Source organism: Neltuma alba, unplaced genomic scaffold, assembly GCF_004799145.2.
Source record: "Neltuma alba isolate B1F8T4 unplaced genomic scaffold, ASM479914v2 tig00013305_pilon, whole genome shotgun sequence".
In the NCBI taxonomy this organism is placed as follows: Eukaryota; Viridiplantae; Streptophyta; class Magnoliopsida; order Fabales; family Fabaceae; genus Neltuma; species Neltuma alba.
Genome location: NW_021637583.1, coordinates 1 through 24,204, shown reverse-complemented (window position 1 = coordinate 24,204; position 24,204 = coordinate 1). Strand labels below are relative to the sequence as shown.

Sequence of the window (24,204 nt, the reverse complement as noted above, 5' to 3'; positions counted from 1 at the left end):
AATAACTCATTGGATTAATCTAAACCGAATTGCCGGTTTTGAATTTTGTTAGCCAAAGACTCCTATGCATCAAGAATCATACAACAAACAAAAGTTGGGAAAATATATAAATGATATATGAGGTCGAACGTGCGAACGGCTAGCCAAATAAAAAGAAATATATCCACTCAATTTTTTTGGTCTTGTTCATTGGTTTTGGACTCTGTTTGTTCTTGATTTTATAGTTTAATCATGGACAGCGTGATAAAAGTTGTTGTAATGTATCTTTAAACATTTTAGTTGTGATTACATGTTGTTATGCGAGCCTGTACATGTTTAAGGATATGAAAGAATTACAGTATTTTTTGAAGAGTCGTGTCTCATATTTTTTGTATCCTCTCCCAAAATGGGAATAACATAAGGGGAAGAACAGCAAGGTATGAGAGCAGCACAGAGTTGAAAAAAAAAATATTGTGGGACTCTACATAGCAATAATCCAGGAAAAAAAAAAACAGCAGCACTGAGCTGCACAGCACAACTGCAATTAAGAAAATCAAAAAAAGGGACAAACAATGCACATATTAGGAACTGATCTGAAGAGAAATTAAGAAAGCAATAAGAGTTCATAAAAGCAAATTAAAAACAGAGAGATTTTGATGATGACTTGTGATCTCACCGTCCCTCCCAGAAGAAGCATCACTGGAGGGATACCCCATTGGTGGTGAATATGAAATCACCGGTAACATCACTAATTAGTATTATTAATCTCATGCACCTATAGTTAATGGTCAGATGCAGGGCAAACTATGAAGAAGCTTGAAGGAATCATCACTTAAACTGCGTTTGGCAAGACAGTATTTTGATCACAAACCGTATATGATATACACATAACAGTAAACATAAGAGGACGTTCTTGTGGATGGTGGTAATTCATGGTTAAAAAATATTGATGAAGTTGATTATCTTATGAACGATAGGATAAAAAAGGCAGAGACCAAATAGAGATAATAATGAAGGATTTTGAGAAAGAGATTGCTAAGCTATACACACACATCAGAAGTAATGAATCGAATATTTCAATTTAGTTTTCTTTCTAATCATGAGAAGACTTGGATCCAGCCGTCTTTTCGTTATTGTAATTCTAGAGATGATCACTAGGCCATCTGTTACATGATCAGAATCTTATGAACTATAATTAAAACCCTTTTCTTTTTCACCAACACTCATACAAATAACTTGTTATAACTCTCTCTAATAGAAGTAGTTTGTAATTGCAAATATAAGGGTTCAAATAAAGAACTATAATGACACCTATAAAAAAGACTCCAAATGCTCTGGCGAAACCCCATAAAAAAGCATCTCGAAAATCATTTGCTTCCAAATGATGAGGTTGCCTCTTTCGCCCTGTTATTGAGCAATTTTGCAGCAAAGGGGGGCCACATAGGAAAGGGTTCCCTTCATAACTAGCTGAATCAAAAGTTGCAAGTTGATTTTTCATGTCAGGTGTCGTTCCAGATAGATTATTCTCAGCCACTGAGAAGGAAGACAAGGAGTACAGCTGGGTTAGTTGTGTAGGAATGTGACCTGTCAATTTGTTGTGGGAAAGATCAAGGCTTTCTATTTGCTTGAGGTTGGAAAATGTTTTTGGAATAGGCCCTTTCAATCGATTGTTTGACAAATTTAATGCATGGATGGCATCTAAGTATCCAATTTGTGAAGGAATTTTGCCTACCAATTGATTATTTGAGAGATCCAAGCCAGACATGAAATTTAAAATGCTTCCTTTGTAAGATTCATACCTGTTTTTTGTTGTAAAATCTACTTCTTGGTCCTTATACAATGTAACATTTTGTTTTCCTTCTGGTATGAAAACTTCACCGGTTAGAGGGTCAAATTCATAATTTGAAAATCTTGTAGTCCATGACACAGTAAAATGTCCTATTTCGTTTTCCCTTAGTGCATGTGTCTTCCCAAATGTGATGTTATTCAAGCAATATGGGATGCCTCCAGAAAGCTTATTTTGAGAAAGATCTAATAACCTGATATTCTTGAGCTCACATAAACTAGTAGGAATAGAGCCTTCAAGTTTGTTTTCTTTTAACGTGAGGACCCTTAAACTCAAAAATGAGCCAATCAATCTTGGAATTTGATCAGAAAAATTGTTATTCATCAAATCCAGAATCGACAATAAAGCGGAATTGGCTAAAGTGGAAGGTAGAGGTCCCATGAAATGGTTGCTCTGCAAATGCAAGTACTTCAAAAATGGCATATTCAAACAACCTGGCAAAGAGCCATTGAATTTATTGTAAGAAAGGTCTACATATGTAAGTTCCATCAAGCTGCAAAAGCTTTTTGGCAGTGGACCTATTAAATAATTCCTTGACAATATAAGGTAGCTCAAATGTTGAAAATTTCCGATCCAGCTAGGCATTTCACCATATAATTGGTTGGTGCTTATATCCAACATTCTTCACTCAGTACTATTCATAACTCCACCTTCAAGCTTTCCTTTGTAGTTATTGTTGCTAAGGTCCAAAAACAACAAATATGTGAAATTTGATCCTACAGGTAAGCACGGGCCACTGAGGTTGTTGTTTGACAACTTCAAAAACCTCACTTCATTGTTACCATGACTGAATTCTTGGGGCAAATAACCATATAAACTATTATTTGACAAGTCAAGATCATTCAATTGTCTCATTTCACCTATTGAAGCTGGAAAGGGACCTTGCAATGAAGTTGAAGACATGTCAAGAGAAATCAAGTTGGGAAAAATGAAGCCAATATGAGGAGGGATTTCATCTCTGATGGGGTTTGATGAAATATTAAAAGACTCCATTTGAAGCAATTTGGAGGTGGAATTGAGTTCAAAGGGACCAGTGAACAAGTTATGAGTCAAACTGAAAATATTTAAGCCTATGTTATTTGTTAAAAGCCAGGATGGGAAGGCCCCTGAAACGTTCGTGTTGGTAAGTTCTAGATCTAGCAAGTCATATTGATGAAGTAGAAAGGTAGGCATTTTGTTATTGTTAGCCTCATTAAAAGTGCAGTTGTCAATTTTGAAAGTCCTCAACTGGAAGGAAGGGATAAATGGGGGATTCTCAGTTTCAAGCTTGAGATTGGCGTTAGAGCATGAAATGGAAAAGATTTTGAGGTTGGAGTTGTTGGCAAGCGAAGAGAGTGAAAATAAGCCGTTGAAATTGTCATCGGAAAGAAAAAGAGCTATTAGAGACCTCAAAGAATGAAAGAGTGAGGAAGGAAATATTCTTTCAAAACGATTTTCCCTAAGATAAAGGGTAGATAGAAAAGTCAAATTACCAAGGCATGCAGGAAGCTGCCCCTCAATTTCATTCATGGAAAGATCCAATAATGCAAGATTCTTCATATTGCAAAGGCCTCCTGCGATATACCATTTTTATTTATTAAAATGATTTAATCAGTCCGCCCGTAAAAAACATTATAAAACTAGAAGTAATAGCGTAAAGCTTTGGACTTTGAGATTAAACTATATTTTCCAACAAAGGGTTTACGTAGGCTAAATTAATTTGTTAGTACGTACGAATTAAGAAGTGTATTTAAATTAAAATTTTGCCCCAGAAAAAGCCTTAACATGAAGCCCAAGAATGCAAGTAAACTAACAGTAAATACCTGAATGCAGGATCACTTATTAGTATTAAAAATAAATAAAAACAAAAATATACATTTGCTCTTTTTGATTTAATATAATATTTTAATTTGGTCTTTTAATTGTAAAAAGTATATTTTTATCCTTTCATCATAAAAATCTTAACCTTAAATGATAATTTTTTTTGTAACAATCATGGCTGTATTGAAAATTAAATTTAATATGCTAGTATTTAAGAAATCTAACATTATTCACGGAATAACTCAGTTATTTAATGCTACAAAATATGAACCGTACCTTCTTGTGGCAATGATCCAGTCAGGTTGTTCCCCAATTGGGTGAGGGAAGTAAGAGACGTAATAGATTCTGGAATACTGCCATCCAAGTAATTAGCATCAAGTGACAACTCCTTCAGATTACGTGAATGAGAAAGGTCTGTCAAATGCCAAATGGAAATACATGTGTGCGTTAAGCCACAGCTCCTTCAAATTATTGAGTGTGTGTGTGTATATATGTGTGTGTGTGTGTGGGTTGTTACAATTTATTGACCATGAATCTGCCAAGTTTGACAATTCATTCAATTCTCTATATGAAGATACATAAATTCTTTAGTTGGGATGATTATATGACAAGATAAATACATGAGTAATTTTAGTAAATCTAATATCAACTTCCCAACAAAATCCAAAAAAATGGAAACTTTCATATATTCAATAGAGAAAAAAAAGTCGTCTGTATATTTCTTCTAGCATTTTTTTTAAACCGTGGGAATCTTTTCTAAAAATAGATCAACAGTAATTATCACATATGTCACTTAAAATAAAGAAGATAGAAGATAGAGATTTAGCACCAAAATGTGGGAATTCTGTGAGCATATTATTTTGTAAACTCAACACTTCCAAGTTCGGCAGTCTGATATCACCCAACAGCCCTGTCCTACAATCAAGATGTGATCAATTGTTACAATGAATATTAGAGGTAAAAAGAATTATAAAAATAATTTATACAATTAATTTTTGATGTGATGTTTGTTAAGTTTATTTTGGGCTGCCTTTGGGCCCTTCTATATGTCCAAGAAATAAATAAGCCGTTTAGTAATTTGATTTTTTTAAAAAAAATATCTAAAACATAGATCAATATTTAGCATCTCACATTCTGCTGGCGGGAAAAAGAAAAAGTATCTCACATCCTAAAATATCTTACTTGGTTGTATTTTAAAAACAAATAAGGCTAGGAAATTTTTGGTACTCAAGTTTGTCTCCATTGTCAATTTAGATCAATTTAGTTCATGAAAGTTAATTTTTATCAATCAAGACCCTGAAGTTTCATACACGATTTTACTCCCTCTGATGCTGTCTATATCGTACAAATAATCGAATTATGCTGATTATAAAGGTGGTTAAAATTGATTAAAGGTAACAAATGTGTACAAATATATTTTTCTTCAAAAATAAAACCCATATTTTTGGAGAGAAAGAGCGAATGACAGAGAGAATGAGTAGGACAAAGATATGTGTGAGAGAATCAATGAAGTGATATGGTGTGTGCATGCCTTGCAATAATTTCAATTGTAAGGATTTATTCGAAAATCAGTATATAGTACAGGACTTAATGATCAGTTCTTCCCCCAAAACAAAAGTCGCAATCGAAGTTCCACAAACTATCAATATTCGTTTAATCTGATGAATTAGAAAGAGGTAAAAATTCCCTCCTCAGAATGCACGATAGGGCTTATATAAGCTCTCGTTTTCTGATGCTGACAACAAGCTTTGTATTCTTATCATGACTAATAAAAGTCAGTGTATGTGCCTTAACTTCTGCACAAACGGCCAAGTACCTGTACACATTCACACTAATTTCTAATCAAACCTATCAGCAAGAATGATATTTATCATAAAGTTAAAAAGAGGCAAGTTGTGAGAGTAATTTAATTAGCGTAGTTCCTTGTTGAACGAATTGTGAATCTACCCTACATCCTATCCTGCATCTCAAGTCTCGGATGGCTAAGTATCCATACACATATCTCAGTACATGTGCTTTTGACATTTCTGCACAATCAACCAAACTATGCCCCCATCTATCAAAGGGAACCTGGAAAGCCAGACTCTATCCTAGACTGAGATTGCTGTGCAGCAAGTAAACTATACGTCTATACTTTAAAGTTTTCTATACATTTATCTGTGTTTAGCACTAAATTGAGTCTTAATCAGTTATTGTTAATTATTAGGATAATAACTCATTGGATTAATCTAAACCGGATTGGCGGTTTTGAATTTGATTAGCCAAAGACTCCTATGTACCAAGAATAATACAACAACAAAAGTTCGAGAAAATATACTGATATGTGAGGTCGAACATGGGAACGGCTAGCCAAATAAAAAAATTATATCCACTCAATTTTTTTGGTCTTGTTCATTGGTTTTGGAGTCTGTTTATTCTTGATTTTATAGTTTAATCATGGACCGTGCGACAAAAGTTGTTGTAAGGTATCTTTAAACATTTTAGTTGCCATTACACTTTATGCAAGCGTGTACTTGTTTAGAGATGTGAAAGAATTACAGTATTTTTTGAAGAGCGTCTCTCATATTTTTTTTATTCTCTCCCAAAATGGGAATAACATAAGTAAGGGGAAGAACAGCAAGATATGAGAGCAACACATAGTTGATAAAAATTATTGTAGGACTCAACATAGCAATAATCCAAAAAAAAAAAAAACAGCAGCACAGAGCTGCACAACTGCAACTAAGAAAATCTAAAAAGGGGACAGAACAATGCACATATTAGGAACTGATCTGAAGAGAAACTAAGAAACCAATAAGAGTTCGTAAAAGCAAATTAAAAACAGAGAGATTTTGATGTTGACTTGCAATCTCACCGTCCCTAATAGAAGAAGCATCAATGGAGGGATACCCCATTGGAGGTGAATATGAAATCATCGGTAAACATAACATCACTAATTAGTATTGTTAATCTCATGCATCTATAGTTAATGCTCAGATATGGAGCAAACTGTGAAGAAACTTGAAGGAATCATCACCTAAACTGCATTTGGCAAGACAGTATTTTGATCGCAAACTATATATGATATACATATAACAGTAAACATAGCAGGAGGTTCTTGTGGATGGTGGTAATTCATGGTTAAAAAATATTGACGAAGTTGATTATCTTATGAACGATAGGAACAGAAAGGCAGAGACGAAATAGAGATGATAATGAAGGATTTTGAGAAGGATATTGCTAAGCTATACACACACATCAGAAGTAATGATTCGAATATTTCAATTTAGTTTTCTTTCTGATCATGAGAAGACATGGAACCAGCCATCTTTTGGTTATTGTAATTCTAGAGATGATCACCAGGCCATCTATTACATGATCAGAATCTTATGAACTATAATTAAAACCTTTTTCTTTTTCGCCAACACTCATACAAATAACTTGTTATAACTCTCTCTAATAGGAGTAGTTTGTAATTGCAAATGTAAGGGTTCAAATAAAGAACTGTAATGACACCTATAAAAAATACTCCAAATGCTCCCACTACCAAAAAACATCTGATTAGCAACGAAATTTACCGACGGAATTTTTATTTAGCGACAGAATTAGCGACGGATTAGTGACGGAATCAAATTACCGACAGAATTAGCAACGGAATTGGTTCTGTCACTAATTTTTTCGTCACTAATTGGATTACCGACGGAATTGAAATTCCGTTAGTGATGGAATTGAAATTCCGTCGTTAATCATTGACGGAATTTTTCTGTCTCTAATTACCGACGGAATTCTGATTCCGTCAGTAAGTAGCGATAGAATTCCCGATTCCGTCGCTAATATATTTTTTTAAAAAAATTAAAATGCCACTCACCTTGGCTGCCACATGTCACCACGTGTCAGTGCCACCTCACCTTTTCCATCACGTGTCGTTGCCACCTCATCTCCACGTGTCCCTACCACCTCACCTCTACCGCCACGTGTTGCTATCTCACATGTCACCTTGTATTGCCACATGTCGCCACCATATAATTTCTCTTCAAAGTGACTTCTCCACAGCTCAAACCAAAGACCTCGCTTGTGCACGCGCGTGACTTCACCAGTTGAGCTGCAATGAATTTACTGACTTACTATACAAAATTAAATATATATAATATTCTCTCACACAAATAATTATTTATACACATATATATTATTAGAAACTAAAAATAAACTATATAAGTTTAATCATAACTATTTTTGTAACAAAATAATTTCTAGATATTTGTTTTACTATTTATTTTATAATGCTTTATTTTTAAAAAAATTATTTTAAATATAATATTAATTTCCAATGACACTAATTTTGAATTTTAAATAATAAATAATTTTTTCATAAATATATATTTTAAATTTAATTCTTTTATTTAATATTTATAAGATATATAATTTAATTATATATTTATTATATTATTATATTATATTATATATTATATTTTAGCCACGAAAAAGTATTCCGTCACAAATCGTAATTATAAAACTTTAGCCACGGAATTAGCCATGGAATTTTCTAACGGAAAAAATTCCGTGGCTAATTCTATGGCTAATTAGTGACTGATTAAATTTCATCGCTAATTCCGTGGCTAAGTTTAGCGACGGAATTTTCTTGGGTAATCCGTCAAAAATTAGCGATGGAAATGATTCTATCACTAATTTTGTTAGTAATTAGCTGTTTTTTTGTAGTGTCCGGCAAAACTCCATAAAAAAGCATCTCAAAAATCATCTGCTTCCAAATGATGAGGTTGCCTATTTCTCCCTGTTATTGAGCAATTTTGCAGCAAAAGGGGGCCACATAGGAAAAGGTTCCCTTTATAACCAGCTGAATCAAAAGTTGCAAATTGATTTTTCATGTTAGGTGTTGTTCCAGATAGATTATTTTGAGCCACTGAGAAGGAAGACAAGGAGTATAGCTGAGTTAGTTGTGCAGGAATGTGGCTTCTCAATTTGTTGTGGGAAAGATCAAGGCTTTTTATCTGCTTGAGGTTGGAAAATTTTTTTTGGAATAGGCCCTTTCAATCGATTGTTTGACAAATTTAATGCATGGATAGCGTCTAAGTATCCAATTTGTGAAGGAATTTTGTCACATCCAGTAATCTAGCATTTAAAATTAGGATATTCCTAAACATTTAAAGGCCAAAAATGATAAGGAGAAATAGAAGAATTTTGGTGGAAAATAATTATTATGATTTTCCAAGTCAATTATGAAAAGTTTGACTAATTAAAGAAAATTGGTCAAGAATAATTATGAAAAAATATTTTCAAGTCTCAGAAAATTAAGAAAAAATAAGGATAATATTCCTTGGGAATTATATGATGATATATAATTGGTTTTATAACCAAATTACCCTTGAAAAAATTACAAAGGAATTTAAGAGTGATTTAGGCTAATTTGAGGCCTTTTATTTGGAAAATTCCAAATAAATATTTGGAAGGTAAATAAAATTCTAAGAAAATTTCTATGATGTTCCAAGGAATTATAAGAGATTATGAAATTAAAAGGAGACCCACAAATATCTAAGATTTTTCCTAATTCCTTTGACAAGTGGAAAAATCGCTAATAAGAAGGAAAATAGTTTTCCTTTTTATTTAATTAATGAAAATTTGAGATTTGGATAAAAAGGGTATTTTGGAAAGAGAAAAATAAAAAGAATAAATTATGGATTTGACAAAAAATAATTACAGAGGTCAGAGTACTGTAATTATAGAAAAGAAATTAAACCCAGAGTAAAAGTGCATCGATAAAGTAAAGATTTGAGTCTTGCACTTTACTTGGCCCACAAGTTGCCACTTGTCAAGCTCATAATGGATAGTAATTAAACTTTCCAAGTGTCAAGCCTTCAGTGGAGAAGAGTTTGACTTTTGGAAATTAATTTCATTTGAATTAAGTTAATTAAGAGAGAAGTTATAAGGAAGAATAGGCAAGTGACACATGGCATAGCATTAAAGGATGGTGGTTGGGATATTTTGAGCATTTAGTGAGGTCTTTCCCTCCCCATTTTCTGGTTATGTTTTGGCCAAGGAGAAGAAGAGGAGAACAAGAGTCATCTTCAAGTGTGAACAAGGAGAAAGGCACTACCTTTGGTCAAGAAAGCTTGGAATCAAAGTTAGTGGATGGTTCTAAGTTGTTTCTAACTTGATTCTCTTGAGTTAGATGGTTAAAATTTCTAGTTCTTCCCTTTCTTTTGTGCTGGCCGAAATGATGTTCGAGTAGGGGAGGAAGTTTTGTTGACAAATCTTGCTAGAATACCTTAAATCATGATGTTTTCAAGTGGTTTAAGATGTTGTTGAAAGTTTTTCATGGTGGGTTTGTTAGAGGGACTTTTCAGACACTTTCAAATCTAGACCCTAGGATGATTTTTTCAATGTTTTGATACTTCCATTGTGTTTAAAATGGAAAATGGTGTATGATAAACCTCAAAGACAAGTGTTAGAAGCATTAGAATCAAAGTTATAATTTTTGGATAATGAACCCTATAGGTTTGGTCATTTTGATTGTGCAAGAAGGAAGTCTCTTTTCTTAAATCCAAGTGTATATTTAGAATTTACATGAAAAATCATGTAAGAATGAGCCAAGAGGGAATTTTTAGGGCTTAAAGAATTAAAGCTCCAAAGATCAAAGTTCAAGATTAAAGGGTTAAGGAGTTACTTGTGTTTTGCCTTTGAATCTTGCATGTTTTGGTTAGTAATGTTGCTGCCCTTTTATGGTTTGTGATATTAGGATTTTTTAATTGTAGAAAAGACGAAGAAGGTCAAAGAATCAAGAGCATTTAGATCAAGGTAGTAAGATTTAATTAACTTTAATGTTGATTGTTGCATTGATTGCTATGCAATTGCAAGTGCTATTATGTGATTGAGCTAAATGATGATGATGATGATGATGATGATGATTGTATAGCTATACTCCTTGCTTTAAGTGCCTTGGCTATTGCATGTTAGAATGCTATATGTATGAGGTAAAGTAGTTTCCTATTAATAGCAAAAGGTTGGAATGCTTGTAATTGATGCGTATTGATGTTTTGGTTGATTGATCTTGCTACTGGAATTTCATTGAAATCTCATTCCTCATATGTAACCTAACATTTTAGGGCTTGAATTGTCCAAAGGAAAGCTGAAAATTCAAGAGTAATTGTGGTGGTGAACCACGAGAAAACAATTATATTTGGTTATGTATAAGTATACATCGTTAGTGCTGTAACCTTAAGGAAGCCGTCAATTTGGAGCAGCATTTGACTAAGTTCCTGAATGAATTTCTTTATGAAATTTGGTATACTTAAAGTTCATGTCATGAGCTTCACTTTGATAGGTAGCACATTAAAATTGGACAACTGTGCAATTAATAATGATTTTTCAAAATTAAGGTCCACAATTTAGAAAAAGAGTTTTATCAAAATGACAATGGTGACTTCCACAAAAACCTGACACTTTCTCAAATAGAATTGGTTCACAAGGTTATTTTTTGAAAGAGAATTCAAAGAGCTTTTCATAGAATTTTGGACCACCCCGTTTTGATTTTTCTAGATTAAGTTATGATTTTCCGAAGTTGGGCCAGAAATCTGGAACATACCAAATGAACAGTAAAAAATCCAAAAATCAACGTTTTTATGGAATTTTTGAGTCCAAGGCCATCCAATATGGTCTAAAATGGTTCTAATTGAACTATAAGTTGTTCTAGTAGTACGGTGTAACAAATTTCGCCTACCAATTGATTATTTGAGAGATCCAACCTAGACATGAAATTTAAAATGCTTCCTTTGCAAGATTCATACCTGCTTGTTGTTGTAAAATCTACTTATTGGTCTTTATACTGTGTAACATTTTCTTTTTCTTCTAGTATGGAAACTTCACCGGTCAGGGGGTTAAAATGATAATTTGAAAATCTTGTAGTCGACGACACAGTAAAATGTCATATTTCATTTTCCCTTGGTGAATCTATCTTCCCAAATGTGATGTTATTCAAGCAATATGGGATGCCTCTAGAAAGCTTATTTTTAGAAAGATATAACAAATTGATATTCTTGAGCTCACATAAGTTCATTGGAATAGAGCCTTCAAGTTTGTTTTCTTTTAACATGAGGACCCTTAAACTAAAAAATAAACCTATCAATCTTGGAATTCAATCAGAAAAATTGTTATTCATCAAATCCATAATCAACAATAAAGGGGAATTAGCTAAAGTGGAAGGTAGAGGTCCCATGAAATAGTTGCTCTGCAGATGCAAGTACTTCAAAAAACGGCACATTCAAACTACTTGGCAGAGAGCCATTGAATTTATTATAAGCAAGGTCTAGATATGTAAGTGTCGTCAAGTTGCAAAAGTTTTTTGGTAGTAGACCTATTAAATAATTCTTTGACAATGAGGTAGCTCAAATGTTGAAAATTTCCGATCCAGCTAGGCATTTCACCATATAATTGGTTGGCACTTATATCCAACATTCTTAACTCAGTACTATTCATAACTCCACCTTCAAGCTTTTCTTCATAGTTATTGTTGCTGAGGTCCAAAAACAACAAATATGTGAAATTTGATCCTCAACTGGAAGGAAGGGATAAATGGGGGATTCTCTGTTTCAAGCTTGAGATTGGCGTTAGAGCATGAAATGGAAAAGATTTTGAGGTTGGAGTTGTTGGCAAGTGAAGAGAGTGAAAATAAGCCGTTGAGATTGTCATCAGAAAGAAAAAGAGCTGTTAGAGACCTTAAAGAATGAAAGAGTGAGGAAGGAAATGTTCCTTCAAAATGATTTCTCCTAAGAAGAAGCGTAGAGTGAGAAGTCAAATTGCCAAGGCATGCAAGAAGCTACCCCTCAATTTCATTCATGGAAAGATCCAATAATGCAAGATTCTTCATATTGCAAAGGCCTCCTGCGATATACCATTTTTATTTATTAAAATTATTTAATCAATCCGTCCATAAAAAACACTATAAAACTAGAAGTAATAGCTTAAAGCTTTGGACTTCGAGACTAAACTGTATTTTCCCAAGAAGGGTTTACGTGGGCTAAATTAATTTGTGATTGTGTACGAAATAAGAAGTGTATTTAAATTAAAATTGGGCCCCAGACAAAAACCTTAACATGAAGCCCAAAAATGTAAGTAAACTAACAGTAAATACTTGAATGCTGGATCACTTATTAGTATTAAAAATAAATAGTATACCAAAAAAAACAAAAATATAAATTTGCTATTTTTGACTTTATATAATATTTTAATTTGATCTTTTAATTGTAAAAAGTATGTTTTTTCCCTTTATTCATAAAATTCTTAGCCTTAAATGATAATTTTTTTTTTGTAACAATCATAGTTGTTTTGAAAATTAAATTTAATATGCTAGTATTGAAGAAATCTGACATTATTGGCTGAATACTCAGTTAATTAATGCTATAAAATATGAACCGTACCTTGTTGTGGCAATGATTCAGTCAGGCTGTTATTACCTAATGTCAATTGGGTGAGGGAAGTAAGAGACGTAATAGATTCTGGAATACTGCCCTCCAAGTAATTATCATCAAGCCACAGCGCCTCCAGATTACGCGAATGAGAAAGGTCTGTCAAATGCCAAATGGAATTGTGTACCTTAAGCCACAGCTCCTTCAAATTAATTAGAGTGTGTGTGTGTGTGTGTGTGTGTGTGTGTCTGTTGTTACAATTTATTGATAATGAATCTGCCAAGTAAGAAAACGTCATCTTATCTCCCAAGTTTGACAATTCATTCAATTCTCTATATAAAGACACATAAATTCTTTAGTTGGGATAATATATGACAAGATAAATACATGAATAAGTTTAGTAAATATAATATCAACTTCCCTACAAAATCAAGAAAAATGGAATATTCAATAGAGAGAAAAAAAAGTCCTGTATATTTCTTTTAGCACTTTTTTCTAAACCATGGGAATCTTTTTCTAAAAATAGATCAACAGTAATTATTACGTATGTCACTTAAAATAAAGAATATACAAGATAGAGATTTAGCACCAAAATGTGGGAATTCTGTGTGCATATTATTTTGTAAATTCAACGCTTCCAAGTTCGCCAGCCTGATATTGCCCAACAGTCCTGTCCCATAATCAACATGTGATCAGTTGTTACAAAGAATATTAGAGGTAAAAAGAATTATAAAAATAATTTATACAATTAATGTTTGATGTGGTGTTTATTAAGTTTTGGGCCCTTCTATATATCCAAGAAATAAATATCTCGTTTAGTAATTTACTTTTTTTAAAAATATCTAAAACATAGATCAACATTTAGTATCTCACATTCTGCTGGCGAAGAAAAAAAATATATCTCACATTCTAAAATATCTTACTTGGTTATATTTTAAAAACAAATAAGGAAACTTTTGGTACTCAAGTTTGTCTCAATTATATCAATTTAGTTCATGAAGATTAATTTTTATCAATCAAGATCCTAAAGTTTCATACACAGTTTTACTCCCTCTAGTGCTGTCCATGTGTTACAAATAATCGAGTTATGTTGATTATGAAGGGGGTTAAATTGGTTCAAGATAGTACAATTTTTTTTTTTCAAAAACAAAACCCATATTTTGGGGGGGGGGGAGTGAATGAGTAGGCAAAAGATGTCTGTGAGAGAATTAGTGAAGTGATGCAGGGGACAAAATGATGCAAATATTTAGAACTTATATTATTTTAATTTTCATTTCAGTATTTGAATATTTGAATTATCTCGGATATTTAGATTGGTTAGATTTTTAAAGATTTATTTAGATTTATCAGTATTTTATTATTAAGATTAGTTGTTGTTATTATTATTTTCATTTTTATTATTGTTTTAGTATAATTAGATCTAGGGTTTCATTCTACAACAGACTGCATTGCATGATTGAAGTTACAGACTTATTCTCTCTCAGCTTTATCCTCTTTTTCACTTTTATTTTATAGCAAAAAAAAAAAGAGGAAAAAAAAAAAGCAATTTTCAATGGTAGCTTTCCTTGTTTAGTTGTTTATTACTCCTTGTTATTTTATTGCTTATCCTTTGCATGATCATTCGTGAAATCCTAGATAGACACGCAATCTTTGAATTAGAACTCAATTCTTTTAGACCCAGACTTTATCACATTGAATCCCAAATGGACCAAAATTACCAAACGTTAACCCTCTAATCCTAAATCTCTGAACTCATTAAATGCTTAAAGAAATCAATAGCCGAGATTAAGCAAGACTTTAATGCTAAGTACCAGGAGCTTAGAGACTCTAACACGGAGCTTAGGAAATTTCAAAAAGAGCTTCAGAAATCCTTAAGAGAGACAAATAGGTTAATATCAAGAAAAGTTATAGGTGGCATACTTTGGAAGACCCCTGGGCGAAACTGATCAAGCACTAAATCTGATGAGGCTAGACCATCCCTGTTTAAGGACTCTCAGAACTCTGTGGGTCATAATAGCCGTCCCCCTAGGCCACCTAACAATAATTATCTCTACCCACTTGTTGAGTAAGAAGAGGACCTTTGGGATGAGCGTTTCATGGATGATATTCTAGAGTCTTCGCCTAGAGATACACATACTCATAGAGATTACCTAGCTAACTGTAGATATAACCGTAACCCATCGCCTCCTAGGAAATATCGAGATGCCCCATGGTAGGAGTACTATGATTTTAAGGGCTGGCTAGATTCAAATGCTTTCTTGGACTGGTTAGCGACAATGGATGACTACTTTGAGTGGTATAATATGAGTGACCTGTAGTAAGTTTGTTTTACAAAAATGAAGCTCACCACGTATATGAGAAAGTATTGGTAGAATGTCTAAGGAAACCTTGAGCATTGAGGGCAGCCTCTGATTACAACTTGGACTGAGATGAAGTTAAAGCTGAAGGAAAAGTACATACCCACGACTTACAAAAGCCAACTCTTCAACCAATTACTTAATCTCAAGCAAGGGAATTCCATAGCAGCCAACTATGTGATGACCTCATGGTCCGTAACTATTTGAATGAGCCATATTAGGTTACCATCAAACAATTTATTAATGGTCTTAGAATACACATTCAGAGGGTACTTTAAATGAATTGCCCTGACACATTAGAAGAAGCCTATCATAAGGCTAGGGAAATAGACTTATTGTCTAGATACCCATCTACTCGGTGTACAAATTTCTCAAGCATGGAATCCTAGCAAGTTCGCACATTCCTTGCTAACACTATGAGCTAGAAAACTAGTTCTTAGTTTTTAGGATAGAGTGCTTCGAAACCAAGAGTATCTTTAGCATCAAATGCTCGTACCAGCGGCTTGACCATTGAGTGCTAAAAGGCCATATCACTTCGAAGTGCCCACAATGCACACTGATAATAGAATCTCAAAATGATGAAGCACTCATTGAAAATACCCCTGATGTTGTTATTGACCCGATCGAGAGTCCTTCTGATGTGGATGAAGAAATCATTGCAAGCAACATTCCATTAGAGCATCTTAGGGTGATGCGTTGTCTTCTCACTGTCCTAACACCAGATGATTCTTGAAAGAGGAATAGCATCTTTCACACATTTGTGAAATCTAGTGATAAGTCATGTAAGCTGGTTATAGATAGTGGAAGCGAGAGAAATGTCATATCGAGCTGAGGCGTTGCTCGGCTTGGACTGAAGACAAAGCCTCTTTCCAAACCTTTCCATGTCACTTGGGTTAACAATACTTCTCTACCAATTACTTAGCAGTGTCGCGTACCTCTTCACTTGGGTGAGTACAAGGAAGACGTCCTATGCGTTGTCATCCCCATAAACGTGTCTCACATTCTCTTCGAACATCCCTGGCTCTATGATCTTGATGTCACCATCCATGGTAGGGCAAATACCCACGTGTTTAAGCATGAGGGCAAGACGATCTTGCTTTATCCTGCTAAAACTAAGCCTAAGGAAAAGGCCCCGCCAGCATAAAGGGATTGACTGCTAAGTACCATAGCCTTCACCTCCTGAAAGAGAGACAATTCATACAGGAAAGTAAGGAGGTTGACTTTGTTCTTGTTGTCATCTCTAAGGTTGCTACCCTACCTACATTAGTAGCCAGTGATCTACCTAGCGAAGTGATCCAACTCCTGAATGAGTTCAAGGACATTGCACTAGAAGAGTTACCTTCTAATCTACCACCTATGAGGGACATTCAGCATGCAATTGACTTGGTCCCTAGATCACAACCCCCTAACCTACCACATTACAGGATGAACCCAAAAAATAAGGAAGAGCTCAATCGACAAGTCAATGGACTACTTGAGAAAGGCTATATCTGGCATAGCCTCAGTCCCTGTGCCATCCCTACCCTCCTGACTCCTAAGAAAGACGGCTATTGGAGGTTGCTGTAGACAGCCGAGCCATTAACAAAATAACCATCAAATAATGATTTCCTATTCCAAGGCTCGATAACATGCTTGACTTAGTATCTGAATCTACTTGGTTCTCTAAACTTGACCTTCGCAGTGGATACCATTAGATTTGAATAAGACTAGGAGATGAGTAGAAGACCACATTCAAGACTCAAGATAGGCTATATGAGTGGTTAGTTATGCCTTTAGGCTTAACGAACACCCCTAGTACTTTTATAAGGGTGATGACCCACATGCTACAACCCTTTCTAGGGAAGTTCTTAGTTGTTCACTTTGATGATATCCTGGTTTTCAGCAAGTCCATAGACAACCATTTGAACGACCTTAGAAAGGTATTTCTTACCCTTCAAAAGGAGAAATTTTACCTTAATCTACCTAAGTGCTCCTTCCTGCAAAATCAAGTTATCTCTCTCGAATTTATTGTTTCTGAACATGGTCTATCTATGATTCTATAAAGGTTCGCGCTATCCAGGAGTAGCCTGAACCTCAATCACTACATGCAGTGTGGAGTTTTCATGGCTTAGCATCCTTCTATCGGCGCTTTATTTGAGATTTAGTACTGTTATGTCACCACTCACTGGCTGTTTAAAGAAGGATAAGTTTTGTTGGACCCCTACTGCCTTGAAAGCTTTCCAAGCCATTACGGATAAGCTAACATGTGCCTCAAATCTTGCGTTACCTGATTTTAGTAAATGCTTCAAGGTTGTTTGTGATGCTTACAGAGTGGGAATTGGTGGTATACTTAGTCAAGATGGCCATCTTGTCGCATTTTTCAGTGAGAAGCTTAATGACAGTAAGCAAAAGTACTCCACATATGACAAGGAGTTCTGTGCCATAGTTCATTGTTTAGATCACTAGAAGTATTACCTCCTAGCCAAATAGTTCGTCCTTTATTCATATCACTAGGTGCTGAAGTTTCTTAATTCCCAACAACATTTGAACGCTAAACATGCTAAGTGGGTTGAGTTCATTCAAGAATTCACCTTTGTGGTTAAGCATCGACCGAGAGTAGAGAATAGGGTAGCTAATGCTCTTAGCAGACGAGTCTACCTTCTTAATACCATGACAGTTAGCGTTGTTGGTTTTGAAAAGTTAAAACATGAATATGCAGCATGCCTTGATTTTGGACTCATCTATCGAGAGGTTTTGGATGGTAATTGTCATGATCATGTGGATTTATTAGTGGATGATGGCTACTTATTCTGAGGGTCTAAGTTATGTGTTCCTCGTACATCAATGCGTGATTTCCTCATATGGGAACTATATGCTAGAGGCTTAGCTGGACATTTTAGCGTCCAGAAGACTATTGTCTTGGTGGAAGGTAGGTTATATTGGCCTTCCCTTAAGCGTGATGTTGCTTGAATCCTTTCTCAATGTCATACCTGCTATATAGCAAAGCCAAAGAAGAAGAATATTGGGTGGTATATACCTCTGCCAATCCTTGAGGCACTTGAAGAGACATCAGTATAGATTTTGTGTTAGGGTTGCCTAAGAAATATGAAGACCCAATTCTGTCTTGGTTGTAGTCAACAGGTTTTCAGAGATGGCTCACTTTGTACCTTGTAGTAGGACTACTAACGCCTCTCACCTTGCTAAGTTGTTCTTCAAAGAGATTATGCGTCTCATGGTCTTCTTAGTACTATTGTTTCAAACAGATATGTAAAATTTGTCAGCTACTTTCGGAAGATACTTTGGAAGCTGCTTAGCACTCAATTAAAGTTTTCATTATCTTTTTACCCTTAGACAGATGGTCAGACAGAGGTGACAACCGTAATTTAGGTGACTTGCTCCGTAGTTTAATTGGCGATAAGTCGGGTAACTGGGATTTAATCTTGCCTATTGCAAAGTTTGCTTATAATAACTCGGTTAATCAATCCACTGGCATGAGCCCTTTCTAGATAGTTCAAGGATTTAATCCTAAATAGCTTGTTGACCTTGTACCCATTCCCTTATCTATCCGCCCTTCTGAATCCTCTAAGACCTTTGGCCCATTGCCTTCATGATGTTCATGTTAAGGTCAAGCGTAAGCTAACATTGAGTAATAACAAGTACAAGGTTAGCTACCAATGCTCATCGTCATCACCAGAAGTTTGAGGTAGGAGACTATATTATGGCAAGCATATGCCCAGTGCACTTCCCAAAAAGACCTTATAAGAAGTTGCATACGCGTGCCTCTGGCCCATTTCATATTGAAAAGAAGTTAGGGGCCAATGCTTATTTGTTAGAGTTACCCCCAGACATATCTATCAGTCCAGTTTTTAATGTTGAGGATCTTGTTCCTTATCGAGGTACTCTTGAGGCATCCCATTTGTGTTCTGATGACTCTACAGGTACCTAGCTTCCCCATGCCCTGACTCCATCACTGCCAGGTGTTCTACCGGTTGCTAAAACCATTGACATTGTGATGGATGAGCAGACACTTTTGACTCCAGCAGGTCCCATTCACCGTTTTCTGGATTGTTGGAAAGGTTGTACTGACTTAGATAGTACATGGATTACCGAGGACAAGTTTTGTCATATGGACCCTACCTTTTTCAATGACTACTAGCTTTGTAACTCTCTGGTGGTGATTTCTTCCAACTAGGGGGAATTGATGCAAATATTTAGAACTTATACTATTTTTAATTTTTATTTTAGTATTTGAATAATTGAATTATCTAGGATATTTAGATTAGTTAGATTTTTAAGGATTTATTTAGATTTGTCAGTATTTTATTATTTAATTATTAAGATTAGTTGTTATTATTATTATTTTCATTTTTATTATTGTTTTAGTATAATTAGATCTAAAGTTTCATTCTACGGCAGATTGCGTTACACGATTGAAGTTACAGACTTATTCTCTCTCAGCTTTCTCCTCTTTCTTCCTATTCTTCCCTAATTGTCTAGCTTTTCTTCTCAATTTCTCACTTTTCCTTCTTGTTCCACATCATAAAAATATTAAAAGTCGGTTAAATTTTCAAACATATCATTTAAGTACTCATGTGCTCAGGATTATATCTTCAAGCCACAAGGATTAACTATGGATATGATTATGAAACTTTAGGAATTTGAATAATAACAGTTAGTTAATTTCAAGGAACAAATCGATGAGCGACCATAATGTATATCTATGCATGAATTGATAAAACAGTTAAAAGAAAGAGGGTGACTTGACAAGTAATTGTTATACAAATACAATGTTTGAAGGTGGTGGAAAGGGAGAAAAGAAGAAGCATTGAGCGACCATTTGATGTGCCTCAACTCATAAGGTCTTGTATTGTTCAGAAGAAGGCTTATGACTCTATGAGTGGAGTTGTCACACACTATAGCCTCCCAAGTTGCTTTATAGTCTAATGGTATAAAAGCTCTCCTAAGGTGACTAGTGTCTACCTTTGTATTTTTGTATTAAAAAAAAGTTGGTACATAAAGCCAAAAGTAAACTACACGTACCTAAAGCTTTCTATACACTCATATATAAATGGTATGGCTAATTTTGATAATTTAAGTATTAATCTAAACAAAATTTACAGTTGAACTTCATTAGCCTAGGATAACACAACAGTAAAACATTAGAAAAATAGGATGGCTAGCCAGCCAAGAGGAGAGTTACGTTACAGCAAAACTTAGTCAGAACCAAACATGAGGGGCGATAATGGCTGTTCAATATATAGTCAGTGATCCTAAGAGTTATAAAGGGTACAATTGATATTATACATAAGGAATTTCTCAAATAATTAAAAAATTAATACATCAAAATGTTTTTTTAATTATTTTCCCACTCCATGCTCCATCCTATTCTTTCTCTATGTTGATTTAGAAGCATGAAGCCAAAGCAGAGATAAGTACATAGACAACATGCATTTGCAATATTCACCATAACTGAGATATACAACTCTCATTGCAAAAAAAAAAAGACTTTTGACAGCGGTTAATAGTGGTTTTTTACGGCGGTTTTGAAGGTGAAGTTGATACAATCAATGTTGAAAGGTAAACAAAAGACAGCGGTTGAGAACCGCCGTGAAAATGAAAATTGATTTTCCACGATGGTTAAGTAAAAAATGCTATGGAAGTTAAAATTCCACGACAGTTACGTAAGAAACCGCCATGAAAAGTTAGATTTTCCACAGCGGTTACCCAAAAAATCACCGTGGAAAATGTTTTTAACGACGGTTATTTTAATAACCACAGTTAAAAATTTTTTAAAAAAATTCTCCATGATTTTCTTTTTTACCACCTTACAGTTTACAATTCCAAATAAATGTAGGCAGTGCAGAATACGCAGAACAAGACCATATGAACAAGTAATCAATTATATACAGCAAGCATTGAAGTTTCTTTTACACAAAGCAAAAATAGAGAACCAAGAGAGCTAAGGGGAACCTGAGACCAAAGAACACGTATAGGAACCAAGAGAACCAGCATCTTGAAAGAAAAGTAACTACTTCTGTTTGTACAATAGAAATAATGAACATGTATAGGAGGGAACCAAGAGAAAATATCTAACAATGAATTTTTTGGGGAATGACCTAACAATTTGAAAGTTTCAATATTTTGTACCAATATTGTTGACAAAGTGTCCCTCATCAAGTTGATGTCATCCATGGGATATCACTACAAGAAAATGTTGAAGTAGCAGCGGAACATTTCTAGCGGTTCAACAAAACCGCTAGAAATTCCAAATATTCCTAGCGGTTCCTATAAAAACCGCTGCAAAATACAGACGGTTTGACCATTGCCCGTACATTTCTAGCAGTTACCACCTAACCGCTAGAAAATTAGAGCTAGAAAATTCCCCGGGCTTTGGCGGGAACTTGGCGCCAAATTTGTAGCGTTTACTTTCTAGCGGTTCAGGCTAATAAACCGCTAGACACCGAAAAATTCTAGCGGTTGATGCATGAAGCGCTAGAAATATTTTTCATTCCCGAGGAGTTTAGAAATTTCTAGCGGTTCGGTCCACAACCGCTAGAAATTTCTAGCGTTTGTGGACCGAACCGCTAGAAATTTCTAGCGGTTCTGGACTGAACCGCCAGAATTTCTAGCGGTTCTGGGCCGAACCGCTAGAAATTGCTAGCGGTTTGGACCGAACCGCTAGCCAATTCCCGAGGCACATGTGACCGTTGGGAATTCTAGCGGTTCGGCCCAAAACCGCTAGAAATTTCTAGCGGTTTTGTGCCTAACCGCTAGAAATTCTCGGTCTATATATACCCCCCCACACTCTCACTTCTTCAATCGTTCTGGAAGCGAAGCTCTGCTGAATTTTCTCCACAAACATATTCGAGTTCTGATTCAGGTGCAGATCCTTATTTTCAGGTAAAATAGTAATTTATTGATAAATAATTTTTATTTTATGTTTTATTTTATTTATTTTATTTGTTGTCGCTTATAAATAATTTTTCTTTTTATTTCATTTATAAATAATTATATTTGTTGTTATTAGGATGACTCGTCGACACGGGAAAGACCCAGTTGATCCTGAGAGAGCTGGACCTAGTGAGGTTCATCATGATGCTGGTGAGCCATTCCCAGCATTCATGACTACGATCTCAGCAAGGAGGATATCCTCAGTTTTATGGAGCAGGATGATGTTGAGCGGACTGAGGAGGCTCATTTTATTGGGGATGAGCAACCCCATGCTGATGCTGATGCTGCTGACGAGGAGGAGGAGGAGGAGCAGGATCAGGGGAATGAGTATCCCCAGGCTGCGCAGCGTCCTGCTCCGAGACGTCAGGCTGGTTATGAGGTGGAATTTGTCGGTAAGTATTTATTTAACTTTTTAAAGTTTTGATCAGTATTTAATTTATATAGAAATTGTATTAATTTATTGATATATAATTTATTTCTTAATTAAATTTTGCAGACACTGAGGGGAACAGGTCCTATCGGAGGCTGACAGCCAGAGAGCTGTCTATGATGACGGGCGGACGAGTGGTTGTGCCGCTCAATGAGTTGGGCCAACCGACAAAGAAAGGTGGCCAGTTGTACAACAAGTACGTGCGCCTCCTTGGTCAGCAGTGGACGCTGTTCCCCATCTATGTGCAGGACTGGAAGAAGATCACCTCAGACAAGAAGCAGCAAGGCGGGAAATGATGAAGGTAATATAAAATTGTTATTTATATTTTTTTTAATTTAAATAAATGATTATATATTTGTTTTCAAATAATTTAATTGTTTGATTATAATTTTTTATTTATTTAATTGTTTGTTATTTATAACATTTTTAAAAGTAGTTAAATGAATATATATTTTTATTTAAATTATTTAAAAGTAGTTAAATGAAAATAATGTTATTGATTTCATTAATTTATACTTATAATAATTTAAATTTAGTTGAGTAAAAATATTTTTTCATTTAAATTACTTAATTGTTTAATTATTATTGTTTTTGATTAATTTATTATTATTTATATATTCTTAAATTAGTTAAAAACTAATTATTTGTTTTTGATTATTGAAATTGCTTAATTATTTATAATTTGTTATTTAGTTAATTTATTATTTTAATTTATAGAGTAAAATTATTCTGGGGGAGGAGTTGAGGGCTGACTGACACGATCAAGAGGCTTGGGATGGCATGGAAGAACAGGAGGGCCGACCTGTGGAGGGAGAAGAAAGGTGACGGGACGGGCCCTCCAGGAGATACTGGAGATGTACTGGTGGGTCCCGGACCAAGACTGGTCCAGTTACGTCTATTTTAGGATGACGGCTGACCAGATGGTATGATAATATTGTATTAATTATAATTTCTTTATTTTTTATCCGACTTGACTCATTTAATTTAATTTTTTACATTTGCTTCAGGCTCTTTCTAAGAGAAATGCTAGGAGCGTCAGGCATCAGACGATACGTCATAGGGCTGGATCCAGGAGCTTTTGCGATCACTTATGACGAGATTGTGAGTACTTGAAATAAATTTATTAAATATGTATATGTATTTAATTGTAACTAATTATTTCTTTGATTTCATTTACAGGGGGAAAAGACGTAGCAGGAGCGGGGATACGACGCCCACTTATGGCGAGATGTGGCGATGGTGTATGACCCCGAGACGGGCGGCGTCGGATGAGGTTGAGGAGATAGCGGTAAGTAATAAATTAAAATAATATAATATCACAGTGTAGATATCATTATATATAATTAACTTCTTTATATTAATTTTGGTAGGCAACGGATGACTCAGGTCGATTCCGAGTTGCGTGAGTCTCAGGGGTCTGCCTTGGATCCCACCGCCTCATTAGCGGGTCATGGCCGGCCGCAGCAC

At 34.9% G+C, this 24,204-nt stretch overlaps 1 long non-coding RNA gene across 1 annotated transcript; it reads right to left on the bottom strand.

The window, feature by feature from the left end:
- Positions 1-1,836: 1,836 nt before the first annotated feature.
- LOC114736090 (uncharacterized) lies at positions 1,837-20,105 on the bottom strand. Its single transcript, XR_003739325.1, has 3 exons — positions 20,096-20,105; positions 2,592-2,595; positions 1,837-2,073 (listed from the first exon to the last, which is right to left on the bottom strand). It is a non-coding gene; the product is annotated as an uncharacterized LOC114736090 (long non-coding RNA).
- Between the last annotated feature and the right edge of the window lie 4,099 nt (positions 20,106-24,204).